This window comes from Microtus oregoni, unplaced genomic scaffold, assembly GCF_018167655.1.
Source record: "Microtus oregoni isolate MIOR12 unplaced genomic scaffold, Mior012 000000F_ref0000247, whole genome shotgun sequence".
Lineage (NCBI taxonomy): Eukaryota > Metazoa > Chordata > Mammalia > Rodentia > Cricetidae > Microtus > Microtus oregoni.
In genome coordinates this window covers 94,797,398-94,804,746 of record NW_024543059.1, presented here as the reverse complement: position 1 = coordinate 94,804,746, position 7,349 = coordinate 94,797,398, and positions in this window count along the sequence as shown.

The following is a 7,349-nucleotide window of genomic DNA, read 5'->3' as shown; positions in this document are numbered from 1 at the left end:
CTCACCTACTCTGCTAAAGCACATCGTGCACCTACTCGGGTTCGCACTGTGTACCGCGTTGCCAAGGGGACGTAGCGGCTGAGAGCCAGAGAGGTGGAGCCTAAGGCTGCTCTGAGTGCGCCTGCGCAGTAGACGGCCCAGCGCGCCGGTCACTTCAGAATTGCTCCCTAATTCAGTCTCTGGATTGAGGGTGGAGCTTGCTAGGCACCAGGTGGAAGGGCTGCGTGGGTGAGAGGGTGGCAAGCTTCTTCGGAAACATTCACGAGAAATGCAGTGCTGTAAAGGTAGGGGCTTGGGGTTCAGACCGCCCTAGTTCTGAACTAATGGGACCAGGAAAGCAGAAAACACGCAGTAACTGTGTTGACAAGAGATGTACAGCTGAACATTGGCAGGAGCAGAGGGGATGGAGGCCCGGGAGGGGAGTTGACAGCTAGGTCTCTATAAAGTCCGTCTTAGACCCATTTTTCTTTTTCCTCAAGCCAGAGAGAGAGAGAGAGAGAGAGAGAGAGAGAGAGAGGGAGGGAGGGAGGGAGGGAGGGAGGGAGGGGAGGGAACGTGTGTGTGTGTGTGTGTGTGTATGTGTGTGCACATCCAATTGCATGTGTGGCATTTGCAAGCAGGCGTCTATGGGAGGCCAGAAGAAGACGTCAGATCTGCTGGAACTTTTGAGCACTGGGAACCCAACTTGGGCTCTTCGTAGCAGTTGTCGGCCACTGAGCTACCTCTCCAGCCCAATTTTACAGATGAAATGAAAGTTTCTTTTTCTTTTCTTTTCCTTTTTTTTTTCAAGTGAAAGTTGGGCCCCTTAGTACAGACCTTTTATCCCAGCTATTCAGGAAGCTGAGGCAGGAGGATCACAGGTTCCAGGCCTTCTTTAGCTGCAGAGTGAGTTCAGTCTGCAACTTAAAGTGAGGACTACCTCAAAAGGAGAAACGAAAGGAGGGCTGGTGATGGCGCTCAGACCTGGAGAGAGTGAGTGCCCAGGATGCGTGAAGCCCTAGGTTCATTTCCCAAAGCTACCAAACAAGGAGAATGATGCTATTTTGGAAATTTTCAAAATCTTTTTCAGTTGACACATAATTATAACTATTCATACACTGTTTCAGTATGTGTATATATTATGTGATATTCAAATCGGGAAAAACATATCCATCTCTCCAAACATTTGTCGTTTCTGTGTTGCAAACTTTCAATTTCCTGTCTTCTGGCTGGAGAGAGCATTCTTTACCTAATCTTCACTGAGTGATGCCCTTGGCCAGTATAACAGATTTATATAAAGTTTAAGAAAAGCAATGGGATGCAATGGAACAAAAGAGGACACTAGTAGGAACAAGGTCTGGCCTTTATCATTATCATAATAATGTTGGAAAGGTGCTTTCTTAATTTTGATAATGTAACCAATACTGTGAGGTACTGATAATGGAGGAAACGGTAAAAAAAATTGTGAGAACTCTCTCTGTATATTCTATAATATTTTCGAACTGAAATGAAATCTAGTCTGATCCTAAAGAAATAAAGACAAAGAGAAGGAAAAGCATATCAAGGAGGCACATCACTCAGCTTATTCTGTAACACTTGCAAAATCCTGATGGTGGTATTTGCATTATAAGAAAATCTTTGTGAACATAAATAAAAAGAAAAAAATGAAAAAATTGAACAAATAAAATGCAATCTGTCATTTCATGACCAAGTTGTAGAATTCAAGGTTTGCTGTAAAATTTAAAAGTAAAACAAATATAGTTTCTTATATTAACTAAAATGTGATTATCTCAGTAGATAAAATAGCACAATACCTCATAATTTTAAGCATAAATCTTATTGTAAATTAGGATAAACTTCCTCAATCTGGTATTATTAATGATCAACATGTACAAAATGAACTTCATGATGAAAATATAAAAAATGTTAATCAGAGATTGGAAATGAGGCTTTTTACACACACACACACACCAGAAATAACTGTATATATATGTATATATATATATTACAGAAATAACAAAAAGGAAATACAGAATGATGAAATATATAATCATTTGGCTGCCATGAGAGTGGACATTGGTAAGACATACCAAAGCCTGTGAGTTTCCTGAGGAGCAGGATGATGGTGCAATACAAGAACGTTTTCTGTGACAATTTTTTTTTGATATATCAATCTAGCTAGGCTATAGTCTCTGATTATTTCATTAAAATTTTAGGATTTACTGTGAAGAGATTTTGGAGATATGATTAAATCCCTCATCAGTTGACTTCCAGTAAAGTTTATTCCTTGTAATTTTACAAGGATGGGATTTTAAAGGTACCATTGAGAGACAGGGTACAGTAAGGGAAGAAAAATTCCCTTACAATAGCATCAATCTGTGGAGTGATTGGCCTGCCTACATTTTTTATTTTAACTTTTTTCATTTTACATACCAACCCCAGTTTCCCCTCCCTCCCCTTCTCCTACCTCCCACCTTTCCCCATTCCACCCCTTAGAGTACGACATAAGGCCTCCCTTGGGGAAGTCAACAAAGTTTGACATGCCAAGTTGAGGTAGGACAAAGAACTCCCCAACCCTGTATCAAGATGAGCAAGATATCCTACCATAGGGAATGTTTTTCAAAAAGCCAGTTCATGGTCCCACTGCCAGAGGTCCCCCCAACAGATGAAGCAACATAATCGTCACCCACATTCAGAGGGCCTAGTTTGGTCTCATACAGTTTCCCTAGCTGTCAGTCCAGAGCCTATGAGCTCCCACTAGCTTGAGTCAGCTGTCTCTTGAGGTTTTCCCCATCATGATCTTGACCCCCCCCCCTTTGCTCATATGATCTTTCCTCCTCCTCTTCAACTGAACTCTAGGAGTTCAGCCCAGTGCTTGGCCTGCCCACATCTTGGACTTGCTTAGCCAGCTCCTTCAATCTGGAATGCACCTAGGTTGAGGATCTTCCTTGCAGATATCTTTTTAAAGACTGTTAAGCATTTGAATGGCAAGGACAGACTTGATTGAGAGACAATGCTGAAACATGACAATGGAACACAGCATAAGTTCCTGGAGAGGATCCTAGATGAGATAGCGTTATGACAGTTGGAGGAATTCAACAGCACGTGTACGAATTTAAGGGTAGGGCTGCCCTGCTGCTGGTTTGCAGAGCAGAAGTGCCATACAGATGAGGTCTCTGTATCTGCTAGGAGTTTCACTGGAGGCTTTCAGGAGGACTGGGTACCATGTCATAAAAAGTGTATTCAAAAGAAGACACACACACACACACACGAGAGAGAGAGAGAGAGAGAGAGAACACAAAACATCATTATACAATTGAAGAATTGGGATGAAAAGGTTGTGCAACTCTTCTTTAGGTTTGAAATTGTTTCAGAATAGTACCTTGAACAAAGAGATAGCATTTAGAAAATGAGAAGGCAAGCTACGATGTCAGAGAAGACAATGGCAACAAGGCATTGAGCATTTAATACAGAACCACTAAAATGTGTGGCCACTGAGTGCTTGAAACATGGCTAGTCCAAGTTAGCTAAGCTGTGTTAGTCAACACTCTTTAGTTGTGAGAAAATGCCTACAGAAAGGAATTTCAAAGGAAGACATGTTTGTTTTGGCTCATGGCTTCAAGCTTTTAGCTGTGGTTACTGAGCTTTGCTGGGTTGGGCCTGCACAGAGCAGGATGTTGTGACAGACCACGTGTGGAGAGCAAAGCTGTTTGCTCAATGGCAGCAAGGAAGTTGGGGTCTGGGGAGTAGGAAGCAGGGACAAGTTATATACTTCAAGGACATGCCCTCAATGACCTACTTCCTCTAACTAGACCCTACTTCTAAAGTTTCCAAAACTTGTCTGCAGCCCATCAAGCTATGAAGTCATGGTTGTTTAAACATATCCATGAGATCAGAGCCCTCATGATCCCGTCAGCTCCCAAAGGCCCTGCCTTTGAGCACTACTCATTGAGATCAAGTCTTCACAGGAGTTCCCAGGTAATGTTTCAGGTCCCAAACATAGCTGTAAGTGAAACACAGACTATATTTTAAAAACACACTGAACAAGATGTAAACTATCTGACTGAGTTTTGTGTTGATTACTTATTGAAATGAGAGTGTTTGGGGTTAAATCAAAACATGATTAAAATGAACTTCTTGTGTCTTGTTCTTTTAATTTGGCTACTTGAGAACTTAAAATTATATATGCAGCGTGTGTTGTATTTTTGTTGGATAACTCTGACCTAGAGTTAATAAAGTATTGTTACAAAGTAGTAAGGAAATCAGTTCATTTAGTAGAAAATGAACATGACTTGGGTGCCAACTTCACAAAAAAAAAAGAGCATTCACATAATTGGCAAGTATATAAAAGGTACCACCACCTGGTGATGGTGGTGGCGCACGCCTTTAATCCCAGTACTCGGGAGGCAGAGGCAGGTGGATCTCTGTGAGTTTGAGGCCAGCCTGGTCTACAGAGTGAGTTTCAGGACAGCTAGGATAGCCAAGGCTACACAGAGAAACTGTGTCTTAACCCCCCCCCCCCCCAAAAAAAAAGAAATAAAGAAAGAAAGAAAGAAAATGTCCCTATCTGAGAAGCTATAGAGGCAGCCTGAGATGAGATAAACACAGGGTAACCGAAAGCCTCAGGTGGATAAGAACGTGAGACAGTGGAAACTCCAGTCTGAACGTCTGGTGGATGTGATGGTTTGAATAAGATGCCCCATCAGTGTTGGGCATTCGAATACTTGCCCCCAGTTGGTAGCGTTTGGGGAGGAATCAACCTTGTTAGTGAAAGAATGCCACTGGGAGAGGACTGTGAGGTTTCAAAGACTCAGGCTGTTTGCTTGTTGTTTGTAGCTTGAAATGTGCTGTGCTTCAACAGCCTGGGATTTCTGGTCCGCTATCATAGACTGTAATCTTTGGGAACTATAAGCCCAGATAGGTGCTTTCTTCTATGAATTGCCTTGGTCATGGTGTTTTATCACAGTAAGAGAGAAGTAGCCGACACTGGAAATGTCAATCAGTTATTAAGTTCACTCTAGACAACCGGTGACCTTTGTAAGACTGACCAATGACAGCTCTATGGCCCCCTAATTCCTCCTCTTTGGCATTTTCTTGGCAGGAATGCACGCAACTGTGCCAAATAGTTAAGAGCCACATTGGTTATAAAAGTACTAAACTAGAAACAAAAACATCCGTTGATAACAGAATTGAAAAATGAATCATGGAATAATAATCTAAAGGACAACAATGGAAATGAAATAAATGTAAAGCCGTGATAGCATCCTGGGGCTGGGGAGATGGCTCAGTCAGTAAAATGCTTACTAGATAAGTATGAGAACCTGAGTTCAATGCCCAGGACACACATGAAGGGGCATGGTGGCATGTATTTGTAACTCCAGCACTGGCGAGGTGGAGACAGGATTATTCCTGGAGCTTGCTGGCTAGGCAACATCCTACTGAGAATCTCTGTCTCCATAGGTACCTGCACACATATATATTCACCTACTCACATGAACACAAAACAATGAAAAAAAGCCTGGGGGCCACCCATCATCAAAGACACTTCTCTTTGTAGCAGACTGAGGCCATTACAAGAAAACCACAACTGATCCATATATGGAGTAGTGGAGCCCAGTCACTATGGCTACATCTGCAGAACACGCCTGCACCTTAGGCTCAGGAACACCGTGGAAGAGGAGGGCAAGAGCAAGAGCAGAGGATGAGGGAATTTTCCGTGAGACTGTGTCTCCTAGTAGTGTCAGAAACTACATGCATAAAGTCTAAACATGATTGCTGAAACACGAGCTGAGCAAGGCCAACACAATAAACATGCTACATTGGACTGGGAAGGCTCAGGAGGCCTCTACACAAAACTACAGGCAGCAAAGGAATGCCAAGGGGGGAGAGATAGTTTCCTCCAAAGAAGGGCGCTCACGTTTGTTATCCAATACCAACATTTCAGGCCTAAAACATATATACAAGTAGCATTATACAGACTGAACAGGTTATATTTAGGAATATATACATATCTACATATATAAATATATAAATGTAACAACGATGAATGAAAAAAGAGGCCTTGAATTTAAAAGAGAGCAAGGAGTTTACAGGAATGTTTGGAGGGAGGAAAGGCCTGTCTTCCCCTTGGCCTTTCTTAAATGTCAGACTGCTATTCAGAAGTAACTGGAGAACATGGGCTCTGAGGTATCTCAGCCTGGTGTGCACTAAGGATTGGTTTGTGTTTCCTAGCTTCCCGATCTGGTGGGAGCTACTCAAGAGGCCTTATGGACTATGGCAGGAGCCATGTCTTTCCTCCAAGGGCCGCCATGAGACTGGAGGAGTCCCCACGGGGGCAGATCATGCCGAGTGAGCGTAAACTTGTTAATTCACAGCCGGACTCACACTTCCAGGGCACCTGCCAGCTCCAAGGGTATTTTTGTTCTAATTTTTCTGCTTGGAGAATTCTCTTTGCCAAGGCTTTTTGGCACAATTAGCAGAGATTTCTTCTTTTCCTCAAGGACCAGGTTCCTCACGTGATCTCTACCTTTTTTTTTATTTTTAAAAATTTAAGTTTACATACTAGCCCCAGTTCCCCCTCCCTTCACTTCCCTTGACCCCCACCTCCCCCATCTCACCCCCATCCACTCCTCAGAGGAGATAAGGCCTCCCTTCTCTGTCTGCCCTGTCTTGTTGCAATTTATCTCCTACCGTGAAGGGATTTCTTTTCTACATATACTATATAATGATGAGCATCATTACCAAGACTGAAGTTCCAAAGGAATGGATGATTTTGCCGCGTGAGTTCACTGTCTTTGGTCTTGTCAGGCGGGTCATCTGTCTTAGGGTTTTCAGATGTCTCGAGAGGTTTGGGCCATAGCTGTAGTATATGGGAACTTTCAGGAAGCGTGGGTTCCACATTTACTGTCTGCATGAGACACTCCTCTCCTGATGGCTTTTAAGCAAGAAAATGAGAGGTGCTCTCAAGACTGGCTGCTAAGCAACAGCCCTGCCCTAGAAGTTTCCCTTCAAGTCATTGTGACACTGTTTTCTGCAAAGCTGGGAAGCCTGATTGGAGTAGTAAGTCTATTGTGACTTACTGCTTGTCAGTGACCAACAACAGGGTCCTAGGCTCACTCCCTTCAACTCTGGTACAACTTAATGTGCCTTGTTCATTTCTACCAGAGGGGTTTGTTCTCACTATAACTGTGCCTGAGAAACTCTTCCCAGGTGAGAAAATTGTTGGCTGCTTTTGGCTTTGGTAAAGATCTTCCCACAAGAGTCATTGTCTAGGACTGGAGAAGTCAAAGTATTGTTATTCACTGATCACTTTTAAACATGAAACACTTTTAAAGATGAAAGCTTCTTCATTTCCTTCTTTATTTACTGTT